Raw genomic sequence first — 27,022 nt, forward strand, 5'->3', positions numbered from 1 at the left:
TCCAGATTTATTTAAGCAGAAAGTTGTGTTGAAATGAGAAATGTACTGAGAAAACTTTTCATCTTCCATTCATCAGGATAAATGCAAGGATACTAAACTTATGCTATTATAGCAGTTTATACTGTTAGGAGACTAGGGTGCTGATTGTTTGGGAACTTGGTTCTGGCCATGGAAGAAGTAGCCAGGAACTTTAGCTCCCTGAGCTCCGAGGTAATTAAAGAAGTGGTGCAAAGCTTGAACATGCTCAAAGTGCCATGATTTTATATGTAGGGCCACTTTTCTGCAAACAGAAGAAATACGTTCAAGCCTTGCACCTTTTGTACTGGGTGACATGAGGTAACCTGTAGTTCCTTGTTGCTTTAGGCCAAGGTAATGCCATGGGGAACTCAAGATAGTTGGCACCCTTTTCTCCTGTAGTTATAAATGTAATTGTTTGAAATTTGACATTCTTACATTTGAGTATAAAATGAAAAGTCTTGGCAACATCTCTTCAGTGTTTTCTTTGTTTTATTCTACCAGTCGGTGGATGGTTAGCTGGGTTAGCTTACTTCGCTGGATGCTCGGTTGAAATATAAATTGCATGGGCTTGTGTCCTGCACTGGTTGAGGTTACCTTGAAGGCCCTGCCTTCTCAACCTTGCCCTTGTTTGAGGTGTGACCTTCAGGTTAAACCACTCTCAAGTCACCTCTTTAATGAGAGAGCAGCCTGATGGTCCTCTGGGATTGTGGCAACTTGACTGACTTTCTGAAATAGAATCAGCCATTTATGCCAAAGAGAGAGTTAATTGGCCCATCAACTTTATGCAAGCTCTCTGGAGCAATCCAGTTAGTTGTATTCTCCATCCCTGCTCCTCTCCACTTCAATCACTTTTTGTGGCCCGTAAATTCCAGGTTACAGGCAGGCCATGGGTTGCACAGGGTTTTGTTCTGGAGTTTGTTTGGAAGTTGATCTTTTATGCAAGTTGGAGCTCAACATGGGGTTATGGAAAGCAGTCATTTGTACATACAGGAAACATTTATGTTGGGTCTTTTAAAAATTAAAACCATGTAAGGGATCATATTTGGAATGAGTGTTCATAAGTCAGATATTCATGAATCTGGGTCCCCTGTATTGTTTGCTCCATTAGAGTTTTCTGTCTCACCCAGTGCTTATCTCTTGCCCAAAACATTAAAAGTGTGCCTTCTCTGTTCCCCTGCCCTCAAAAGCACTAATGCCATTAATATTAATGGGCAAAGAAATACATTTTTATATCTAAACCTGTCAAGATTGTATTCCTTCATTTCCTTGGCTCTGAGATGACCACCTTCCAGCCTAATCTTGTAACTCAAGTCCTTAATTGCCGGGGGTATTACAGTCAATCTGCTCTGCACTCTTATCAAGTATGCTTATCACCTTTCCAAAGTGTGGTACCCAAGTCTCAATGCAATATTCTGGAATAACTAGAGCTTTAAAAATGTATACCATGACTTCCCTGGTTTTGTATTTTATTTGTCTGGCTGTGAAGGCCAAGATCCCACATGCTTTGCTAACCATTCTGTCAAAATATCTTGTTGCCCCAAAGATCTGTGCACCTACAATGTCAGGTTCCCCTGTTCCTTAACACTCTTTGGACATGCTCCATACAGTCTAATTTGTCTTTCCATATCCTTTCTACCAAAATTGGGCACTTTTATCATATTAAATTCTATTTTCAGTCTGCCCATTATGTCGATGAATTTGTTTCACCCTTGTTTTCCACTCAAGGTTGGTATTCATGGTAAATTTTGTGCTATTCTAATGTCCGAATCATTTCTATATAGTTTGCCAGTACCCCTTCAAATGATCCTTGGGCCATCACTGTGTACCATCTTCTAGGAAAGAAACCATTTACCAACACGTATTTCCTCTCTTTCTCTTCCCTCCTCCTTGTCCTTGTCCTATTTTATACATCACAAGACCTTGCCTGCTGTTAATGTTACAAAACCTGGCCTATAAGTGGCCAGGAAGGATGTATCACACCCAATCCTAGATGTCATGAATTTTCAGAACTTTTTATTAAACCTTTTCAGTGGTGGTACCACTGTGAAAAGTGAACCGTGCCTTGATCTATAAAAATATTTGCTGCAACAGATGGAAATTAGGCCCCTATGATACAGATTTTGGCACAACAGTACATCTAATTATATATCCCTTTTCCAACATAGCAAATGTAAATTGAATTTGAATTTTTTTTTCAGCCTTCTCAGGTTACCAAAAAATATTTTGAATGAAAATGAGGACTGTTTGTAGTCCAGATCGACTTGGTTACCTTCAAATTTCTTTAATCTATATCAACTTTGTAGGCTAAACACACTGCCTACTAACTGGCCCACTAATTGCTAACTGTTCATAGCCTCTAAAGTAGCAAATGTGATGAGTCCCCAAAGCCTGTCCAGCATCTTCAATGCACAGGTCAGGAGCATGATAGAATACTGTATAAAGTGTCACCTCAACAATGCTCAAGCTGGAGATCATTCAGAGTTGAGTAGCCCACTTCAAACAGTTGCTTTTATCCTCCACTGATGCACAGTGACAGCGATGGGTGCCATATATAAAATGTAGTTCCACAACTTGGGCAGCACGGTGGCACAATGGTTAGCACTGCTGCCTCACAGCGCCAGAGACCCAGGTTCAATTCCCGCCTCAGGCGACTGTATGGAGTTTGCGTGTTCTCCCTGTGTCTGCGTGGGTTTCCTCCGGGTGCTCCGGTTTCCTCCCACAGTCCAAAGATGTGCAGGTCAGGTGAATTGGCCATGCTAAATTGCCCGTAGTGTTAGGTAAGGGGTACATGTAGGGGTATGGGTGGGTTGCGCTTCGGCGGGGGGGGGGGGGTGCGGACTTGTTGGGCCAAAGGGCCTGTAAGTAATCTAACCTTGCCTACATTGCTCAGACCTTTGAGTATAGAAGTTACGATGTCATGTTGAGGTTGTACGGGACATTGAGGCCGCTTCTGGAGTACTGTGTGCAGTTCTGGTCACCGTGTTACAGGAAAGATTTACCAGTATGTTGCCAGAAAAGAGGGTTTGGAGGAGGCTGGCTAGACTGGGACTTTTTTCACTGGAGCATGGGAGGTTGAGGGCTGACCTTATCGAAGTTTATAAAATCCTGAGGGGTATAGAAAAGGCAAATGGCAGATGTCTTTTCCCTACGGTGGGGGATTTCAAGGCTACGGGACATTCTCAAGGTGAGAGAAGAAAGATTTACGAAAATACGAGTGGCAACATTTTTACACAGTTCAAGTGTGGAATGAACCTCCAGAGGAAGTGGTGGATACAGGTACAGTTACAATGTTTAAAAGAAATATGGCAAGTTCATGAATAAGAATTGTTTGGAATGATATAAGCTAAGGGCAGGCCAGTGGGATGAATCTTGTTTGGGACTGAAGGTCTGTTCCCATGCTGTATGGTTCTATAACTTACCAAGCTTCAGCTAGAAGGATAATGATACCTGACATATGTGAATACTGCTCCCTCCAAGGTTGCACACCATCTTGACTTGGAATTATATTGGCATTTGTTTGTTATCCCAGGGTCAGAAAACTGTGGCGTTCCCTTTCTGACAGCTGTGCAGTTGTGCCTACAGCAGATGTTACAGTGGCCAAGGGCCACTTTCTCAAAGCTAATTAGAAATGGGCAGCAACTATTAGTCTACACACTCATCCCATGAGAGAATTTCTATAAAAAAAAGCCAAAGCTTCCCCAAAACAGACACTGTCCCTTTCCAGGGATTTTACTTAAATGACTCCTACATTGCTATCAACAACTTGGGATACTTCTGCAACCCACTAAAAAGCCACCTGGCCAGTGGTAGTTTTCTGACAAACCTAATTATTGGTCTTTCATACCTTTTAATTCATGTGGCTATTTAGTGACGTGTCCTGTAGGATATTGCACATTTTTTATTCAATAAGTGTTTGGATGCATTTGTTCTGTTTTTGCCTATAAATGTTCTTAGCAAACTGTGCTATCTTATCCTATGCCACCCATTTTCTGTAAACAGCACAAAGATGACAGCTAACATTTACTGAGAATTCTATTTAGATTGATTTATAGAGTCATAGAAATGTACAGCACAGAAATAGACCCTTCGGTCCAACTCATCCATGCCAATCAGATATCCCAACCTAATCTGGTCCCACCTGGCAGCACCTCACCCATATCCCTCCAAACCCTTTCTATTCATATACCCATCCAAATACCTCTTAAAAGTTGCAATTGTGCTAGCCTCCACCACTTCGTCTGGCAGCTCATTCCATACACGCATCACCATCTAAGTGAAAAAGTTGTCCCTCAAGTCTCTTTTATATTTTTCCCCTCTCACCCTAAACTTGTGCCCTCTAGTTCTGGACTCCCCTACCTCAAGGAAAAGACTTTGTCTATTTATCCTATTCATGCCCCTCATGATTTTATAAACCTCTTTAAGGTAACCCCTCAGCTTCCACGCTCCAGGGAAAACTGCCCTAGTCTATTCAATGTCTCCCTCTCGCTCAAATCTTCCAACCCTGGCAACATCCTTGTACATCTTCTCTAAACCCTTTCAAGTTTCACAATGTCCTTTTGATAGGGAGGAGACCAGAATTGCACACACTGTTCCAAAAGTGGCCTAACCAATGTCCTGTACAGCCGCAGCACGACCTCCCAACTCCTATACTCAATACTCTGACCAATAAAGGAAAGCATACCAAACACCTTCACTATCCTTTCTTCCTGTGACTCCACTTTCAAGGAGCTATGAGCCTGACTCGAAGGTCTCTCTGTTCAGCAACTCCCTAAGTCCTTACTGTTAAGTATATAGGTCCTGCTTTGATTTGCTTTCCCAAAATGCAGCACCTCACATTTATCTAAATTAAACTCCATCTGCCACTCCTCAACCATTGGCCTATCTGATTAAGATTCCGTTGTAATCTGAGATAACTTTCTTCGCTGTCCACTACACCTCCAATTTTGGTGTTATCAACAAACTTACTAACTATATGCTCACATCCAAATCATTTATATAAATGATGAAAAGTAGTGGACCCAGCACCGATCCTTGTGGCACTCCACTGATCACAGGCCTCCAGTCTGAAAAACAACCCTCTACTACTACCCTCTGTCTTCTACCTTTGAGCCAGTTCTGTATCCAAATGGCGAGTTCTCCCTGTATTCCATAAGATCTAACCTTGCCCTCCAGCCTCTCATGGGGAACCTTGTCGAACGCCTTACTGAAGATCCTATAGCTCACGTCTACCGCTCTGCCCTCATCAATCCTCTGTTATTTCTTCAAAAAACTCAGTCAAGTTTGTGAGACATGATTTCCCATACACAAAGCCATGCTGCTTATCCCTAATCAGTCCTTACCTTTCCAAATATATGTACATCCTGTCCCTTAGGATTCCCTCCAACAACTTGCCCACCACCGAAGTCAGGCTCACTGGTCTATAGTTCCCTGGCTTGTCCTTACCACCTTTCTTAAACAATGGCACCACATTAGCCAACCTCCAGTCTTCCGGCATCTCAACTGTAACTGTTGGAGATACAAATATCCTAGTAAGAGGCCCGTCAATCACTTCCCTGACTTCCCACAGAGATCTAGGGTACACCTGATCAGGTCCTGGGGAGATATCCATTTGTATGCATTTCAAGACATCCAGCACTTCCTCGTCTGTAATATGAAAAATTTTTCAAGATGTCACCATCTATTTCCCTACATTCTATATCTTCCAAGTGCTTTTCCACAGTAAATACGGATGTAAAATATTCGTTTAGTATCTGCCTCATCTTCTGTGACTCCACATAAAGGCTGTTTTGCTGATCTTTGAGGGGCCGTATTCGCTCCTTAGTTACGCTTTTGTCCTTAATGTATTTGTAAAAACCATTTGGATTCTCCTCAACTCTATTTGCCAAGCTATCTCATGTGCCCTTTTTGCCCTCCTGATTTTTCTCTCAAGTATACTACTGCCTTTATACCCTTCTAAGGATTCACTCGATCTATCCTGTCTATACCTGACATATGCTTCCTTCGTTTTCTTAACCAAACCCTCAATTTCTTTAGTCATCCAGCATTCCCTATACCTACCAGCCTTTCCTTACACCCTAACAGGAATATACTTTCTCTGGACTCTCGTTATCTAATTTTTCATTTTCCAGCCAAATCCTCCTGAGTTGCTCTAGGAAATCTCATTGCCATTATACTAGTCCCCTTCCAATTTAGGTGCAATCCACCCTTGTACGGATCATTTCTACCCCAAAACAGCTTCCAAAGATCCAAAACTGTGAATCCTTCTCCCGTACACCAGCTCCTCAGCCATGCATTCATCTGCTCTATCCTCCTATTCCTGCCCTCCCTAGATTGAAGCACCGGGAGTAATCCAAATATTACTACTCTCGAGGACCTCCTTTTAAATTCCTGCCTCAATCTCTGTAATCTCCCTTCAGCATCTCAACCTTTTTCCTTCCAATGTCGTTAGTTCCGATGTGTTTAATGAATTCCTGCTGGCCCTTCTCCCCCCGAAGAACATTCTGCACCCTCTCTGAGACATCCTTGATCCTGGCACCAGGGAAGTAACACACCATTCTTATTTTTCGCTGCTGGCCACAGAAATATCTGCCTGTACCTCGGACTAGAGAGTCACCTAACACAATCAATTGCTTGGAACCCCACCTACCTCTCATTACATTTAAGATAGTCTCAATACCAGAAACTTGGCTGTTCATGCTACGTTTCCCTGAGAATCCATCACCTCCTACGTTTCCAAAATTGAAACAGGGATAGCCACAGAAGACTCCTGCACTACCTGCCTACCTCTCTTACCTTTCCTGGAGTTAATCCATCTATGTGACTGTATCTGAGACTTTCCCTCTTTCTAATAAGTGCCATCCACATTCCCTTGCTCTTGTAAATTCCTCATTGCCTCTAACTGCCTTTCCAACTGATCCATTCGATCTGATAGGATTTGCAACCAACAGCATTTATTGCAAATATAATCCTCAGTGACCTGTAAATTCTCCCTAAACTCCCTCATCCAACAAGAAGAGCATATCATTCTACTAAGAGCCATTTTGCTTCTTTCAATCTACAGACCCAGAAATTAGCACTGTCTTATTCCTCTGCAAAACACTGTTCCAGGTTAAATTAATACTTATGGCTTATATTTTAAGTTTAATCAAGAGACTTAGCTCAATAAAACATATAATCAAGAAAGAACCCATTCTACTGCCGACTTATTTTAAGGCCATGCTTAAAATCCACTTCTCTGTTTCTGTGCTATAACCTCGCCCAGACAAGTTCTTACAAGATCAATTGTGAACGGTGTGCAGAGATGGTATGAGAAAGGAGATGACTAATAAATCATACCATCTTTAAGAAATTTAGTGAATTAGTTTGGACAATAAAAATGTAGTTTACTTTAAAATACATTTTGTAAAGGTTTTATTGTACAGAATAGCATGTGATACTTACCATACAGTGATTCAAAGTCAGAATAGGTGGGAAGGGGAAACCAGAATGGAGCTGTCTGCCTGAGTTCTTTCTCAGGTCTGTTTGCTGCTACTGGGACAGAATGTCTCCCCATGTTTGCCTACAATAGGTTGCTATTCTTTAAGCAGTAATATTAAAGTGATATAAGGTGAAAGACAAGTTCAATTCTTTTAAATATTGTCTGTTTTTTGATATAGAATTTTTCTGTGTACCTGTCACTCCAATATAAATGACCCAGTAGTGTAACCTATGCCCAACAGGAAGAAACACCCCCTCTAGTGGGAACACATACCCCATTGTAATCACTGAAGTGAAAAATAAGCATGGTGGCTCAGTGGTTAGCACTGCTGCCTCACAGCACCAGGGTCCTGAGTTCAATTCCCACCTGTCTGTGTGGAGTTTGCACATTCTCCCTGTGTCTGTGTGGTTTTGCTCCAGTTTCCTCCCATAATCCAAAGATGTGCGGGCCAGGTGAATTGGCCACGCTAAATTGCCCACAGTGTTAGGTGCATTAGTCGGGGGTAAATATAGGGTAGGGGAATGGGTTTGGGTGGGTTTTTCTTCGGAGGGGCGGTGTGGCCTTATTGGGCCGAAGGGCCTGTTTCCACACTGTAGAAAATCTAATCGAATCTAATGATATGTCATTCGGGGTGCACTTAGGTTGGCACATTATAGACAGATTCATGCAACATCTTAAACTAGAAACTCCGAGCAATAATTTCCCAACGTGTTTTGAACACCCCATTTAAAACATGCTTTTTTTGATGGATATTTTGGAAAGTTTTGAATTACAGTTCTTAAGTTACTAGTTGAGTCTAAAATGGTAAATCCTGTCTAAGGTACTGTTCCTCATTAAAAAGAACTAGTCTAGAGGGACTGATTATTAGGCATCTCCACTCCACGTCACAGTAGATCTGAAACCATTCCCAGAACTCAACATTTGTTAGCTTTGGGGTTGGATGGGAGCTTGAAACATTTTGAGTAATGTATTCTTTTTCGGTTGTGGACTACAGTGCTCACAAACTTGCCACACGTGTGATATGGTCAGCTTCACATGCCAATGTTGGTGAGTTATGGATAGATTATACTGAATTTAACATTAATCCATAAAAACAGGATTCACTTTCTAGCAGTGTTTTATAACTTTGTGTGGTCATTTGGAATGGAAATTGTAAATGTTTAAAAATCAGCCCGTTTCAGGCATTTTGTAACATGTCCTGAATAGATGGGACTTGAACCTGAGCTCTTCACGTACAGAGATAGGGGCACTACCAACTGTGCACATGATCCCTTGGAAATTGTCTGCAACCTTCTGGGGATGCTGATAAACTTATGACATTCAAACAACATTAAATCGCACTGTTGCTGTAATCCTTGCATTTTTCAGCTTTGGTGGTTGGTGCTTTTTTTTAAAAAAAAAGCTTATTACAGAAACAAAGACAATGATTTTTAAATACTACTGACATTTTGCAGAACCTTCCCCAATTATCCATAGCCTTCACTTCTGTTTCATCTTGGACCTCAAAGTTTGAAGTCCTATGCTGGTACAGGTAATATATTGTAAATCCAAGTATTTCAAGCCTTTAATAAGTCATCACCTTCCTAACCCATGTGTTTATGAGAAAGTTACAATTTTATCTAAGAATTTAAAAGAAACCTGAGAATTGTCTTTGCTTTTATTGTCCCATGCAATCAATGGTTACCCATTACTTTGCACCAATGGAATCAGTATACAATACTGAAGTATAATGAACTCTCAAGTCAAAGTTGCATTGATACACTTTATGACATCCATGATAACTGACATCAGAAACTTGGTACTGAAATTTATAGTGGTTATATCAGGTTCCACTCATTGACTGATGTGACAGGCTTAACAGTAACTTGTTACAGTATTTAACATTAATCCGTAATTCACTGGGTCTCACCTTGTGCAACATTCAATCTTCAATCCTTCAAGATCACAGTGCTGCCCCAGTGAAGTTTGCATTCAGTTTTTAACAAATTCCTGGTAAGTTTCCAGTATTACAGCTTGTGTGCCTGACATCAGGTGAAAATATGCAGCCATGTCCTTGACTATGCTGTCAGTTAGCCTCTCACTGGGATTGCCTGCAGCAAGTCATTGAGATGTTCTTGAACTGGCCTCACTAACCTAGCATGTATGTATCAAAGGTTACTGGATCCAGCTGAAACTTGAGTTATATGTCTATTGTAATTCTTTTTGTCTTTTTAAACACTCTTCAATTATTTTATTCTCAATTTCTGACACACACATGCTGGGCAAAACATGACCTTTACTATTTGGTGGCTCCGATAATCACATATTCTTATTCCCCAATGATTTTCTGTTGGAGAAGCATATGCCAAAACCTAATTATTTTTAATAGGCTCTAATTAGGTCTGGCAGTTATGTTTTTCTCTTCTTAAATCACAACATTCTTCAGGAATGCTCTTATCTATACAAAAATCACGACACAATAATCCGTTTAATGTTGTGCAGTTTATCTCCAGTCTGTGTTGAAATTTTTGTGCAAGGTTTCATTAGAAATATTGGTAATTCCAGGATATTTAGAATGAGGGTTGATTGGTCATTTGCTAACACTGAGGTGGGGTACTGTAAAGACAGGCACTGAATGATGCTCCTAGGCTCTCTGGATCAGCTGCTTCCACAACACTTTGAACATATGTCACACAAAGTGAATGCATTAATTGGGATTTTTTTTTCATCCAGCACAAATGAAGGTTGAAATAGATTGAATGCATGTAACTTCTAATCAAGAGAACTTTGAGACCTGGCTAATTGTGTGAAATATTAATAAGTATGGTTTTTGTTATGGTTTTTATGCCTTTCCCTCTCTTCATATATATGTTTATTTTCTTAACTTATTTCTATCTTCAACTTCCCACTTAGATACTTTCTTTCCTTGCATGTCTTTTGCACAATGTCTTGACCAAATTCTCCTGTATGCCTATTTCGAGTCTATTTAGCTTTTTCAGGGCCTTGCATAAATGCGTATGCAAGTTTTATTTCAATGGTAACATGATATGTCTTTGAGGAATATTTGGAGGTGCTAAACGTTTCACCCTTTCAATCATAATGCCTTCATGGACATGCCAATTATTTGTGAGGGATTCATCAGTTTCCATGAGGGCCAGGCTAATGTTCAAGGGGTATGGGTTCAAGTCCCGCAATGGACGCGAACGGAAGTTTTCTGCATTGTCACCAGTTGTCCAAATTGCACATTACTGTTTTGTCAGACTCTGGCATAATTGGTCAATGCATTTAACAGCTAACTGAAAGGTTGGCAGTTGTAGACCACCTAGGGAGAAAGGTTTTGCTGATTTGTTACTGCATCACAATACTTCCCAACAGCCCAGAAACTCCAGGTTCAAATCCCTGGCAGTTCTTACGGGATAAGAGGGAATGTTTGTGACACGATACAACAAATTGATAACCAGCCAGCAGTTTTTCTACCACTTACTCAGCATTTACCAATGGAAATATTGCTGATATGGATGACTGATTCTATCATGTTATTGGGGGTGGGGTTCCAAATTTTAGATTTAACCTGACAGTGCTGATTCATGTGTTAGCAGTCACAGTAGCTATTTGTCAAAGGAACCTTCATTGTCACTCAGTGAATGAACAATGGGAAATCCTACTCCTGATCTCACCTGTTTACCTGCATACTTTCTGAGAGGGCTTGTTGGATGTCCAAGAGATATAGACCTTAGTTACAACATTGATTCTATTAAATTTCAGAAAAATGATCAATACTTCGAAAGATCATGATTAATTGGGGCCTGTGTATCTCATCACCTGGGAGAGGAAGCCACAATCATTAAAGAGAGATGGTGATTCAATTATAATGTCACAAGTCCAGAGGCGCAGGCTAATGCTGTGGGAGCAGCCATTCAAATTCCAAAATCATAGCTGGTGAAATTTAAATAAGGTCTGCAATTAAAAACAAGTTTCAGTAATGGTGACCATGACAACTATATATGAAACGTTTTGATGCCCTTATCTAAGGAAAGATAGATGGAGGCAGCATTAGAGGCAGCACAGGGAAGGTTCACTGGGCTGCTTCTTGAGATTGGTTGACTTGGCCTGTACTCATTGGAATGCGAAGCAACCTTATTGAAACACACATGATTCCTTGTGGCTTTTATAGGTTAGATGCAAGAAGGTTGTTTCCTTTGTGGCAGTGTCTAGGACCAGAAGGTTCAATCTCGAAATAAGGGGTCACACATTTAAAACTGAGATGACGACTTTCTTCTGAGGGCTAAGGTCGTTAAGTGTATTAAAGGAGGGAGGGGTGTGTGAGATAGATTTTTAATTAATTTTAGAGAATTGAGAGTTATGGAGAGAAGCAGGAAAGTGGAGTTGAGGACGATCAGATAAGCATTGGGTCATTTCATGATGGAGCAAACTGAATGGGTTGGAAAGTTCACATCGGCTCCCACTTCTTACAATCTTAGCTATCATCGGTTGTTGTTAAAAACCATCATGGTCTGGACTGCATGTGGTTGACTCTTACCCTCTGAAGTGCCCTAACAATTCACTTAGTTCGGTTAGGCCTGGGCAATACCTCCCCAGCAACACCTATATCTCCTGAAAGAATAAAGATTATTTTTACCAAGAGTTGGGTTGTGTACAACATGGAGGTTGTTCAGACCGAGCAGTGAGTTGATTCCTGTTCTGGTTTCCATGTCGAGTTTTCCCAAGATGGAGCTTGTTTGGTAAAGTGGAAGCTGAAGGTCAATGAGGCAAGTTGTGCTGTCAACAAAATGGCAGTTTAACAGTCTATGCTGTTAGTAAATCAATGCTGCTTCATGGGAAACTCGCTATGCTGTTTGTGAAAAGCATCAGGGATAGGGTGACTTCCTCCAAATGTTGATTTGGACCTCACTGCATTTAAGTCTGATTCTGTCACAAATCTCACCGTAGCTCAGATCATTACCAGTCCATGCCCATTAATGCTGTTTTTCTACAGCTGCTACCAGACCAACTTCGAGATTTTGTTTCCAATTTCCAGCATCCAGCATACTTTGCTTCTGTTTTCTCTGATGAATGATTCCCCTGACACTTCATATGGTTACCTAACCCACTCCAGGATTCCTTTTTTCCTTTAATTCAAAGTGGGCGGCACGGTGGCACAGTGGTTAGCACTGCTGCCTCACAGCGTCAGAGACCCGGGTTCAATTCCCGCCTCAGGCGACTGACTGTGTGGAGTTTGCACGTTCTCCCCGTGTCTGCGTGGGTTTCCTCCGGGTGCTCCGGTTTCCTCCCACCATCCAAAGATGTGCAGGGTCAGGTGAATTGGCCATACTAAATTGCCTGTAGTGTTAGGTAAGGGGTAAATGTAGGGGTATGGGTGGGTTTCGCTTTGGCGGGTCGGTGTGGACTTGTTGGGCCGAAGGGCCTGTTTCCACACTGTAATCTAATCTAATCTCAAAAAATCTAATCTAATCTAATCCATCCCAAAGAGACTGAGGAATCTCTTTATCTGATTAGGTTTTCACAGTTGAGAAAGCACTGTTACTGCATCTGTGTTCATGCAGTGGAGTAAACAATTTATGGATCATTAACTCACATTCCCCCCTGTCCACTACTTTCCTTAGCTCGCACCTTCCATGACCACCTGCTCTCGTTGAGATGGTAGCCACAGGCCAGTAAATCTCTCTAGGTGCTGTTGTCCAGCCAGGCACAGAGGAATGCAGTGTAACACAAAGTGGTATGCCAAATGTTTTATCGTGCGCCTGTCATTACCTGATAGCAGAAACAGAAGCTGTGCCTGCTAGTCATCTGGATTTCACATTCTCACAAGTTTGAGACACAGCACACCAACACCATGCACAAAACAGTCTTGCCAATTGAAAACTACAATGGAAGTTCATTTCTGCCAAAGCTGCTACATTTTAGGTTAACTGTGGTATAACTTCTGAATTGTAAGTGTTCTAAAGTTCTACTAAAGACCTGCTTTGAGCTTTTGAAATTACTGGACAGACTGTTGACATGAGCTGAACCTAGAATAGTCAGAAGTTCTCCATAAAATCTAAGCAAACTCTCAGATTATTAAAACTGAAATGATGGCTTTCTCAACTGACCCTAACCTCTCAGCTGAAGTCTGAGTTTGTATTCAAATAAAGGCAAAATACTGCAGATGCTGGAAATTTGGCATAAATGCTCAGAATGCTGGAGAAACTCATCAGATCTGGCAGCTTCTATGGAGAGAGAAAAACAAACATTTTGAGTTGAGTATGACACCTGCAGAACTTTAGAATTTCTTCTGCAGAAGTCTCATAGAGCACTTGAGGTGTTAACTCTGTTTCTCTCTCTGCAGATGCTGCCAGACCTGCCGAGTTTTTCCAGTGTTCTGTGTGTTTGTTTCTGAATATGTATTATTTAGATTGGAAAAAGAATCAATGTATAGGGACTTAATCCTCTGTTCCCATGAGGTGGATAAAGAGCGGAGGATGGTGAAGAACTTAATGCTCTTTGAGGGATTTAACAAATGTTCGTAAAATTATGACGTTTTGAGGGAGTAAGTAATAAAAAGACTATTTCTGCTGATTATTGAATATGTAAGCAAGTAATACACCTGGGATTAACGTTAAGTAACAGTGAAAGAGATAGAGTGTTTTTAATATTCATCTATGGGATATGGGCATCACTGACCAGGTCAGTCTTTATCCCATTCCAAATTGCCCAGAAAGCAGTTATAAGTCAACCACATTGCTCTGAGTCTGGAGTCACATGTAGGTCAGACCAGGTAAAGACGGCTGATTTCCCTCCCTGGAGGACATTAGTGAACTAGTGGGTGGGTTTTTAGAACAATGGACAATGGATTCACTGTCATCATTGGACTCTTAATTCTGATATTTTTTATGAATTCAAATTCCACCACCTTCCATAGTGGGATTTGAATCTAGGTCCCCAGAACCTTACCAGGGTAAACAGTCCACATACCAATTGTTGCAAACTTTAGGGAATAAGGTTGTAGGAAATATAAAACCTATTGAGATGGCTGCAATTTTTTTGTCATATTCATTCATGAGTTGTGGTTGTCATTGGCAGGGCTGCATTTATTTTCCAGCCCTAATTGCCCTTGTGAAGGTGGCAATAAGTTGCAACCTGTACCTCTGGAGTCCCTGTGGTGTATCCATCAACAGTGTTAATTGGGAAGGAATTCTAGGATTTTGATCCAGCAACTGTGAAGGAATGATGATATAGCTAAAGGCCAGCATTGTGTGAGGCTTGGAGGGGAATTTGCAATAAGTGGTGTTCTGTTGCATCTGTTGTCTTTGTCCTTCCAGGTGGTAGAGGTAATGCATTTGGAAGGTAAATTTGGAGGAGACTTAGTGAGTTTCTGCAGTTCACCTTGTGGATGGCACACACTGTTTTCCAGTGGTGGAGGAAGTGAGTGTACAAGGTGGAGGATGAGATGATGCTTAATGGAGCTGCTTTGTCTGGGATGGTATTGAGCTTCTTGAGTGTTGTTGGAACTTCATTCATCCAAGCCAATGAAGAGCATTCTGTTACACTCCTGATTGTGCCTTATAAATGCTGAACACACTTTGTCAGGAGCCGAGTCCTTCGCTTAGAATTCCCAGCCTCTGACTTTGCTCCTGTAGCCACAATATTCATGATTGGTCCATTGAGTTTCTGAACACTGGATGGTGATAATGATGATAATGCTTTTGAATGTCATGGGTTAATGGTCAGATTCTCTCTTATTTGAGAAGATAGAAGTGAGATTCCTTAATTAATTGAATTTACAATTCTCCCCACCGTTATGGAAATTTTGGCAAACATTAGGATTGATAATTCCCCAGGGCCAGACCTGATTTATCCTTGGTTGCTCCGGGAAGCGAGAAAGGAGGTTGCTAAGCCACTGGCGAAGATCTTTGCTTCCTCATTCTCCAGGGAGTCATATCGGAGGATTGGACAGAGGTGAATGTTGTTCCTCTTTTAAATAAGGGGAATAGGGAAATCCCTGGCAATTACTGACCAGTCAGTCCTGCATCTGTGGTCAGCAAGGTTTTGGAAAGAATTCTGAGGGATAGGATTTATGACTATTTGGAAAAGCATAGCGTGATTAAAGGCAGTCAGCATGGCTTTGTGAGGGGCAGGTCATGCCTCACAAATCTTATTGAGTTCTTTCAGGAGGTGATGAGACAGGTCGATGAAGGTTGAGCTGTGGATGTCGTATATATGGACTTCAGCAAGGCATTTGATAAGGTTCCCCATGGTAGGCTCATTCATAACGTGAAGAAGTATGGGATACAGGGAGGTTTGCCTGTCTGGAATCAGAATTGGTTGGCTGACAGAAGGCAGAGAGTGGTTGTAGATGGAAAGTATTCTGCCTGGAAGTCAGTGGTGAGTGGTCTCCCACAGGGCTCTGTTCTTGGGCCTCTGCTCTTTGTAGTTTTTATAAATGACTTGGATGAGGAAGTTGAGGGGTGGGTTAGTAAATTTGCCAATGACACAAAGGTTGGAGGTGCCGTCGATAGTATAGAGGGCTACTGCAGGCTGCAGCATGACATAGACAGGATGCAAAGCTGGGCTGAGAAATGGCAATCGGAGTTCAATGTATAAATGTGAAGTGATGTATTTTGGAAGGTCGAATTTGAATGCTGAGTATAGGATTAAAGACAGGATTTTTGGCAGTGTGGAGGAAAAGAGGGGTCTTGGTGTTCAAGTGCATAGATCCCTCAAAGTTGCCACCTAACTGGATAGGGTTGTTACGAAAGCATTTGGTGTTTTGGCTTTCATTAACAAGGGGATCGGGTTTAAGAGCCACGAAGTTTTGCTACAGCCCTACAAGACCCTCGTGAGATCACACTTGGAATATTGTGTCCAGTTCTGGTCACCCTATTAGAGGAAAGATGCAGAGACTTTGGAGAGAGTGCAAAAAAGGTTTGCCAGGATGCTGCCTGGACTGGAGGGCTTGTCTTACGAAGAGAGGTTGACTAAGCATGTAGCCCCAGTGGCTTAATAGATAAGGCACTGGCCTCCTAAGCCAGGGATTGTGGGTTCAAGTCCCATCTGGGGTGAGGTCAGTTTGGGTGGCACGGTGGCTCAGTGGTTAGCACTGCTGTCTCACAGTGCCAGGGTCCCAGGTTCAATCCCAGCCTTGGGTGACTGTCTGTGTGGAATTTGCACATTCTCCCTGTGTCTGCGTGGGTTACCTCCGGGTGCTCTGGTTTCCTCCCACATTCCAAAGATGTGCAGGTCAGTTGAATTGGCCATGCTAAATTGTCCATAGTTGTTAGGTGCATTAGTCAGTGGGGGGTGTGGGTTAATCTTCGGAGGGTAGGCGTGGACTTGTTGGTCCAAAGGGCCTGTTTCCACACTGTAGGGAATCTAATCTAATCTAATTTAAGTTTGGACTTTTCTCTCTGGAGAGGAGGAAAACAAGTGGCCTGATCGAGATATTCAAGGTAATGAGAGGCATGGATAGAGTCAATAGCCAGAGACTTTTCCACATGGCAGGATTGACTGGCACAAGGGGTCACCGTTTTAAGATATTAGGAGGAGGTTATAGAGGAGATACCAGAGGTAAGGTCTTTACGCAGAGAGTTGCGAATGCATGGAATTCACAAGTGGAAGCAGAGTTATTAGGGACATTTAAGCGACTGCTGGATATGCACATAGACAGCAGTGAGTTGAGGGGTGTGTAGGTTAGGTTATTTTATTTTAGATTAGGAATAATCCTCAGCACAACATCGTGGGCCGAAGGGCCTGTTATGTGCTGTACATTTCTATGTTCTATGGAAAAGGATGTCGATTGTTAGACCAGAGTCAACTTGTCAACAATTGGCGCCCTCTTCTCATGCAGTATATGATGTTGCTCCCTTCGGAATTTGGCATTCTTGCATTTGACCTGACGAATGAAAAGTGAAAGGTTTTGAAAGTATTGGAGTGCAAGAAGTGTAAAAAATAAGCTTGAGGATTTTATACATGTGAGCCTCAGAAAGATTTTCTTTTAATAAAACACTATATAGACTACAGTTGTATATTGTATGCGGCTACTGCAAAGGGAAGGATCCCTGCTAGTCAGTCTCACCGTTATTGGGAATGAGGCTATAAAAGGAAATTGTATAGTTATTCGAAAATGAAGAATAATAATAATCTGCGTCAGAATGTAGAAGAGATTAGACTAACTCCATTGGCACTGATGGGTTGAATGGCCTCCCATCTGTGCTGTAATTTCTGTAGGTGTGCTGATGAGCCACACACCTGCTGCCAATACATATCAAAAAGATTGCAAGTGGGTTGCCTGTAATTCTTGTCCAAATTACTGGCAATGCATTTCACATTTCTGATGTGTGAAGTTGGCAGGTCATGATGCCTTACTGCCAATGCCTCAAATTTAGTATGATTTCACTCAAGATGAGAGTGAAAAAGCTTTTCCAGCTGAATTTACTTCTCCACTGAATTTTACTCAGAAAAACACATCATTACGTATTTAATTTTCTCTGAGGAAATTGTGTATAAAACAGCAAGTGAGAAACCTTTCCTAAGGGGATGATTGGCCAAAGTAGTTTCATTTGTATGGATGCAGTGTGACAATCGGGGTTGCAATTATTCTGAAATGTTACATCCTGTCACTTGCATGTGATGCCAAATCAAGCCTCAGTTGCCTCCCATTAACTGGGTTAGGATATGGCGTGATGTGGATGTATGTATTATAATCTATAGATGTTATGTTGGGCTGTGGCACTTTTAAAGATCATGATGCAAATTTACTTTCCTAAATCTGATGCAGGCTTTGTTTCTGTGACCATATTTGAGAGGTGCTCCATTACTATGTAATTGTGAAGCTCTACAATATCCTATGAATTAATTAGCATTTAACTGGTTTTTCCAAGGCTTTGTACAGAAGTGTATATCATTCCTGTATGTGAGTCAATTTGCAAAGACTCTATGTATTTAGTAGAGGTCAATTGTAAGCTGTAGGTCAATTGATTTAGAAAATCTGGAATAATCAGCATGTGTGGATGAAATTCATTTCCTATTTTAAAGTTATATGTGTTCCTGTATATTTATGTTTTAAATTCTTGGTCATGTCTTAAAGGTTGTGCCCAAAGACAGGTCCTCAGCTCATTCCTGATGAAGGGCTTTTGCCAAAAACATCGATTTTCCTGCTCCTCAGAGGCTGCCTGACCTGCTGTGCTTTTCCAGCACCACTCTAATCTTGACTCATTGCCTGCTGTTACATCAACTTGATCCATTTTCCCAGCTGATTTCTTTCCTCAGTGGTGATTTGCCATGGTCTTTCATTCTCAGGGAAAGGTGGGGCATCAGTCTACTGCAGCTAGAATAGAAAATGAACCTATGTTGATGGCATTGCAATGACACTCTAGGCATCTATCCAATCGAGGAGGCTGTGCTTTTCCAGCACCACATTCTTGAATCTATCCAATCGAGCTAATTTAAGCTCTCAATTTGGAAGCATGGGTTAAAACCCCACCATAGCATCTGATGGAATTTAAAGTTCAACAATACGTCTAGAACACAGTATTTATCTCGATGATGGTGATCATAATAACCATCATCATTATTGTTTTAGAAAAACCCCATTTGATTCACTAATGTCCTTCAGAGAAGGAAATCTGCCATCCTTGCCCCTTTCTGGCCTACATGTGACTCCAGACTCTCAGTGATGGAATTGATTCTTAGTTGTCATCTAAAATGGCCTAGCAAGCCTTACCACCCATGGGAAACTTAGGAACATTCAACAAGTGCTGTCTCATAAATGATAAATCCCTAGGCCCACATTATTATGGAGAGAATCTATTTTATCCCATTGTCTCTGATGGTACAGTGTCTTCATGTTGGATGATGGGGATATAATTATTCTGTGATTTGTTTACAGACAGCTTCCATTATAAGTGCAGACCTAAGAGCAAATATCAGAAAATAGGTTGGCAGGAAGTAGACAGAGAAGTAAAATTTAGAAACTATAGATATTGCATTTGACTTTCAGCTACAACTTTTTGACAGTAAAATTCCTCTGTCGGAAGAATCGCTTTCTCAGCGAAGGCAGTAACTCGGTCTTTTAACAGATTTATTCTTAAAAGAAAAACAGCAAGTTTCATTTTCTCTGCCTCATTTCTCTAGTTTGGCTGGGACACTGTTTGATGAGTACCAACAGCTCATCAAAACCACCCCCAGTAAACCTATCCTCACAAGGCTGGATAACAGGAGACAATGCTGGTTTGCAGCCACAGCTAGTGATGAGGAATGAGAATCTTGGCTAATTCATTTTCTTTCCCACCCCTAGACCAGGAAACAGCTGAAGTCTGTTGTGCCTCCCCACAGCTATCCGAGTAAACTTGGCTCAGGCCTTGGTTTATGTGGCCTTGTGCCAGTGTTGTCTAATATATTGGCCACTTGTGGCTAACAAGGAATCCAGATGTGTCCAAGTCTATATATGATTAGTAAACAAGAAATGAGTGATACACATTATCCTTGGGCATGCAATCTTAATGTTCATGTCTCCTAATGCTAACAATCATATCCTCGTTTATAAATCCATGTACATTTGAGTTTATTTACTTTCCTCCTTCTAACTCTGCAGTCCCAAACAAGAGCTGGACTGAGGAGCAGTGTGTGCTAAGAATGTGGAGCCAAACTAATTCTGCTGGTACATTTCTCTTTCTGTGTATACACTGTGAGTGGTGCTTCAAATTGATGACCCTAAACCAAATTTGGAAAAACCTTTTGAGGTGAAACAAATCTTAAACAAGTACAGAGTCTGCTAAAGGGGAAGAATACAAGAGAGAGACCGTATATGAAATGCAGTTTGTAAATATTTCTCATCCCACACATTGTAAATAATTGTATTCTGCAGGTCAGTTAAAATTGGGTTTTACAGAACTGAGTTATTCTGTATTTAATATTTAAAGGCTGAACGTTCATTTCTAATTGCATTTTGCTCACAATTCGAGACCTTATCCTGAATAAAAATAAGATGTGTGTATCATTACAATGATTATTTCAGTCTTGGGAGTTGCCGCTTTCTTGTGAATCTTGAATACATAATCAAAAGTGGAGTGTGTACAATCTCCCTAATTGCACATTATTTCTGTTTATTAGACAGTGTACCCTCATGATACTCAACAATACATTGTGCTATTGTTCAGTTTATTTCTGTTAATGGACATGAATTTTAATTTCGTTAATGAGCCACACACCCATGTTTCTGGTGATGGGCCATCTTGGTATCTATTATAAAATGACTGGCTCTCACAGCTGACCAATGAATGCTCCTTTTCCACCCAACCTCTTACAACATGGAGCCAAACAGCCAAAACAAATCAGCCACCTACCTCCCCGCATTCACAACACAGGAAAATTAAAGCCTTCAAAGACCCTCAAAATTGGTCCCAATGGTTCCTCGCCAGACACATGAATAACTAATCCCAGATTCTGTGCATAATCAAGTCCAGGCTCCAGTTTGCAACTTAAACAAAAGACTTGGCAATTTATTAACAATAAAGTGACTTCAGCAGAGTTAAATTAAACAACCAATTGGCCTATGCTTTAAACCCTAAAACATTTATTTTCAGCCCCAAAGAAAACAGCGAAACTGGCCAGATTATTTAAACGGTTTTCACTATGTGTTGTATCACCAGTATAGATAGAATCACCATTGTCTAAATGTGAAGAAAGCATCTGGGCAAGTTTTGCGATTTTAGCATCCTAAACCATCCTGAACATCTCTGGGATAAAGCTTTGGTTTGGTAGTTTATCAGCATTGACCCTGCAAGGTTAATTCTTACATGAAGTACAAGAAAAAGTGGGCACACTAACTCAACATCTACCCTGTCTGACCATGCTGTATTTTAAGGGCATCGGGTCACTTATAAGTCATCTCTTTTTTAAAGAAAAGAAGCACTAACCTGTTCATTTTTGTTCAGGTGACTCTAATTTCTCAGTTCTGGAAGCACTGCTGTATGTCCTTCATGGGCTTTCACCAGATCTTCTATCACCTGACACCTGGAGGCCTGAACTGTACACAGTAATGTAAGCTGCCTGGCAAGATTCCTGAAGAAGGGCTTATGCCCAAAACGTCGATTCTCCTGCTCCTTGAATGCTGCCTGACCTGCTGCGCTTTTCCAGCAACACATTTTCAGCTCTGATCTCCAGCATCTGCAGTCCTCACTTTCTCCTCGAAGATTCCTATATAAGTTTGACATAGTTTCCACTACTTCTGAACTCTCTATCCAGAGAAATAAATCTCAGTGTTTTGCCATTTGTAATTATTTTGCTAACCTGTGATCTTCTTTTGATATTTTATTCTCCTGTATCCCTAAACTCTCTTGCTATTCCATTTTGAAACAGAATCAGGAACGCCATAGTGCCGGACACAGGAGTCTGCTAAGCGAGAGAGACTGTTTATTTCAGTGGACATATTTTGGTGTAGAAACCAGGGGGTATGGCCCTGCATGGATAAGAGGCATGGTCGATGTGAGGTCAGGTATGGCAGTCCTGAACAAGCACATGGACCATATAAAAGCTGCAAACTCACAAACTGCATGAGAGCAAAACATGCCCAGCTCTCGACTGCCTTTCCAACTGTTCCAGAACTTGTGGGTTCTCTCTGTCCTGTCAAGTGTTGAAGATACCTTGGAATTTAAGGTGGACATTGCTGCCTTGATGCCTTTGCCGCCTGAATTTCTTCCGAGATGCTCTGGGCACAAGAGGCAAGCTACTGTATGTTACATATCGCCCATATCAGCGGCTGAATTGGAGGTACCTGACCCTGTGCTAAAACAATCCAGGAGAAGCTACAAAAAGAAGAACTGGCCTGTGTCCTCAGCCACAGAGGGGGAGGGATCCCCTTTATTTCCATGTGGAGAGTCCTTGACACTGATCCAGCTCTCAGCGTGAGCAATATCTCTGACACTCCTGTTCTTATCTGTCAGCCAAGGCTCCCTGATTGCACCAGATTAACAGCCCCAATCAGGGAACTCATATTCTGTGAGGTCCATCTCACAATCACTACACATTCAGTTTTTAAATTTATTTTCAAAGATCTAGGAGGTTCCATAATTTCTTATCAAAGTGCACCTCACCTCATAAATATCTATGTTACACTGCACATGCCACTCCCCAGTCTGCAGCTTGTAATATGTAAAAACAATGACTGCAGATGCTGGAAACCAGATTCTGGATTATTGGCGCTGGAAAAGCACAGCAGTTCAGACAGCATCTGAGGAGCAGTAAAATCGACGTTTCTGAACTGCTGTGCTTTTCCAGCACCACTAATCCAGAAGCTTGTAATATGTGACAATCTCCCTCCATCTAAATTATAACCCCTGGATTAAATTGTGTGCTCCAGAAGCCTGTATTCTAGTCCAGGATGCAAAGGTATAAGAACGGTAGACAGTAAGACTGAGAAAAGGTCTTATTGCAATATCTGGGGAAGGCCTGACAAGGTAGATACTGCGATGTTTCCACTCATGGAGGAGTCCACAGTTTAAAACTAAGGTGTCTCATCTCCCAGAGAGTTTTTAGTCTTTGGAATTCTCTCCAATGTGAGCAATGGAGATTGAGTGATTAGATATATGCAAGACTAATTTGGGCAGCTGTTTGACTGACAAAGAGTCTAAGGATGGGGTACAGGCAGGATTTCGAGTTAAGGCCAGAGCAGATCAACCATTTTCTTATTGACTGGGAGAGTAGGCTCAGTGGGCTGAATAGCCTATGCCCGGTCTTAATACTTACAACACAGCATTTCTGGAGCTATAATGGGTTTCCATGCCATGACGAATGGAGGAGGAAACGATAACTGATTATTGTTGAGAGTTTGTATGGAAATCAAGTGAGTGAGGATCACACTCCATTTTAATGCCATCCATGGCTGTTAAACCACCCAGCTACTCTGCATCCTTCTTAAGATGCTCCTTAAGACTGTTTTGGCTCAGTGTTGATTTTTGCCTGATAACACTCCTCTCAGACAATCATTGCAGATAGTAAAGCAATTAATCTCATTGTGCAGAAAGAATAGTCACATGGTTATAATACTTAACCTCGGTACCGATATAGAGAACTTCAGGTAAGAGGAGGGGAGCATTAGGAGGTGGGTGGGTGGAGGCAGAAACAGTTTTTTCATGTGAATTTGAGATGAATCCAAAGTACAGTGAATGATTATTATAATAATAATTATTATAATTATTATTCCTTTAGCAGCCTTCTGAAATAGTATCAAAATATATTCTGCTGCAGTAGAGTGTAATATTATGTATATTAGTATTCAGGAAAAAACACTATAAATGGGATGCCTGCAAGCTTTATAATGGATAGTGGGTTTAAACTTTCGTAAAATTGATTTGTTATTGGTGGGACCTTCTGGTCTTATTGGAGATACCTTCTTATGTCATCATGATGTTCATAGAATGACATCACCACAAACCCCAGGAACCCCATCCAGGAGAAAGATATAAATAGAAAGCAGGAGACAACAGCTCCGCTTCACGTGGAGGTCGGCACTGATGATGTTACCTAGCCAGGTAATGAAACATCTGGATATCAAACCTACAGCTCAGCAAGGAAACCTACACCCTCTTTTTCTTTCTGTTTAATCTAATTGGATGTAGATTCTGCCTTGTGTTTGCCTCTGAGGTTTGCTGTCCCTAACAACAGTGAGACTAAAAAAATCTTCAACTTGATTAGGAAACTTCTATCATGAATATCATCATAAATAAAGCTTGCATTTAGATAACAATGAAATTCAATAGGACATTTTATAGAAACATAATGGAATTAGTAAAGGTAAAGTTGCCATAGTCCCAGAAGATGGAAGGGCTGCTGTCTGATCAAAGAGATACAACTGGTGGTGAGTTTAACCTGAGGGTCGCTATGCCTCAGGCAAGGGACAAGGTTGAAATGGTGGGACCTACATGGTCATGGGAATTGAACGCCACTCTGCATCACAAACCTGCCATCCAGCCAACTAACCGACTCCCTTGTCAAATAAACCAGGTGTCGGGAGATGTGGCCAAAAGCTTGGTAAAGGAGGCAGGTTTGGGGCAAGGAGGGTTGGGAAAAGTATAATGGACTTTGGTGCCCATTCAGTCACAGACCTGACTGCCAGTGGAGGAATGATTCAGACTCAGCAAGGTATAAGAGGCTGGAATTGGATGAAGCTTGGAGGAGGTTACAGAGGTGGGGGAGACAAGGGGATGAAGGGGATTTGAAAACAAGGAGGAAAACTTTGAAATTAAAGCATTGAAGGGCCAGGGGTCACTGTAGGTGCACGTAAACAGGTGCAGGAGTTGGTTTGAGTCAGGAGATTAGCAATAGAGTTTGGGAATGGAGTTCAGTTTACTGAGGTTGGAAGATGGGAGACCAGATAAAAGTGAGTTGGAACAGTCAAAGCTGGAAATAACCAAAGGCATGGATGAAAGTTGGTATTGGAGGAGCTGAAGTGCAGTGGAGGTGGAATGCTTTCGATTTCGTGACGGTACAGTTATGTGGATCAGAAGCTGGTATTAGGGCCAAATACGATATTGAGGGTGTAAACAGTCCACACAGTTGGCAGGGGGGAATGAATCAGTGGTTATGGAACAGAGTCTATGGAGGGAAATGAACATAATTCCATGAACTGTCAAGGAAACCATTAAGGAAAATCCCAAGATTTTTATACATATTTAAGGAGCAAAAGCGTAGCTAGGGAAGGGGTAGGTCCACTCAAGGACAAAGAAATGAATTTATGTGCAGAACCAGAAGAAGTGGGTGAGCTCCTTAATGAATACTTCGCACGGGTACTCACAAGGAGGTGGACATGGTGGATGGTGAGTCTAGAGAGGGCTATGTTGATATTCTATAGCATATCAGAAAAGGTTTACCAAGATATTACCAGGTTAGGAGGGTGTTAGCAATGAGGTGAGATTGGACAAATTTGGGAAGCTCAGTGGAAGCCTGAACAGGATGTCATATTTGGATTTGGTACTTTACAGTGTTGACCTTGATTTAACAATTTTCTGATTATGCATGCAAAGGTGCAGAGTACAGTAGTTTTCAGCCATTGTTGATGATTCAGGGTTTCCCATTTACAGCATCATTTGTTTCATTTCCACGCCTTTATGCAATGCCCTGTCAGCACTTTTGTCATTTAACCACTAATAAATTTCCCCTTATGTTCTCTCAGTGCTCCCTTTTGACTGTCTCTGTACTTGTTTAAAAGGTTAACACAAAGGTCCGATCTATCTGAACTCATCCCTTGCCTGAGGTGAGGTGACCCTCAAGTTAAACTCACCACCAGTTGTCCCTCTCCCTCCCTCCAATGACAGAGAAGCCCTATGGTCCTCTGGGACTCTGGCACCATCACCTGCTTTAAGCTTGCATCTTTTTCCAGTTCTGACATAAGGTCAATGACCTAAATTTTTCTCTCTCTCTCCACAGATGCTGCAATACCTACTGAGGGTTTTCAGCACTTGTAGTTTTTATTTCAGATTTCCAGCATCTGTAATATTTAGTTTTTGGATGGAACGGGGCAATTGTGAAGTCTTGTGCCACAGTATGGTAGAATATACAGTTAGAAATCCATGCTACTGATCTGCACCATGGTTTTTATTCATTCACGGGAACTGAGCATAGTGGGTATGGGTGTAGGCCATCATTTATTGCCCATTCCTAATTGCCCACTTGGCAATTAAAGGTTAACCACATTGCTGTTGGTCTGAAGTCACATGAAGACAGATTTCTTTCCCTAAAGGGTATTAGTGAATCAGATGGGTTTTTGAATTGAATTGAATTGAATTTATTGTCACATGTACCAAGGTACAGTGAAAAGCTTTGTTTTGTAAGCAATACAGGCAGATCACAGAGTTAAGTAGCATAGATAAATAAATAATAGATAACCAGCAGCAAAAACAAAACACAAGAGTTTGAGAGTCCATTCAGTATTCTAATAGGATAGAAACTGTTTTGAAACCAGCTGGTGCATGTACAAAAGCCAGGCTTTTGTACCTTCTCCCCGATGGTAGAGGTTGTAGAAAAGCATTGCCAGGGTGGGATGGATCTTTGAGAATGCTGGCGGCCTTTCCTTGACAGTGGGCCTGGTAGATGGATTCTATAGATGGGAGGTTGGCCTTTGTGATTGTCTGGGCTGAGTCACCATTCTCTGTAATCGTCTCCGATCTTGAATGGTACAGTCGTAGTGATACATCCAGGCAGAATACTCTTGATGGCGCACCTGTAAAGGTTGGCAAGGGTATTCGCTGTCATGCCAATTTTCCTCAGTTGTCTGAGGAAGAAGAGACGTTGTTGGGCCTTTGTTACCAGTGCGTCCACATGAAGAGTCCAAGAAAGCTTGTTGTGAATGACCACTCCTAGGAGCTTGACACTCTCAACTTGTTCCACCTCTGTACTATTAATGTGTAGGTGGGGGGGCATGAGTAACATCCTGCTGAAAGTCAATAATGAGTTCCTTGGTTTTGCCAGCATTGAGAGCTAGGTTGTTCTCAGTGCACCATTTTTCCAGGTCTTCCACTTCCCGTCTGTAGTCTGTTTCGTCACCCTCTGAGATTC

At 41.6% G+C, this 27,022-nt stretch overlaps 1 non-coding gene across 1 annotated transcript; it reads left to right on the forward strand.

Moving 5' to 3' along the window:
- The first annotated feature begins 16,460 nt into the window (after positions 1 to 16,460).
- On the forward strand, positions 16,461 to 16,533 carry trnar-ccu (transfer RNA arginine (anticodon CCU)). The gene has a single exon. It is a non-coding gene; the product is annotated as a tRNA-Arg (tRNA).
- Positions 16,534 to 27,022: the final 10,489 nt, after the last annotated feature.

This window comes from Chiloscyllium plagiosum, unplaced genomic scaffold, assembly GCF_037043375.1.
Source record: "Chiloscyllium plagiosum isolate Xiang-an unplaced genomic scaffold, Cpla_swu_hap1 HiC_scaffold_30, whole genome shotgun sequence".
Classification (NCBI taxonomy): domain Eukaryota; kingdom Metazoa; phylum Chordata; class Chondrichthyes; order Orectolobiformes; family Hemiscylliidae; genus Chiloscyllium; species Chiloscyllium plagiosum.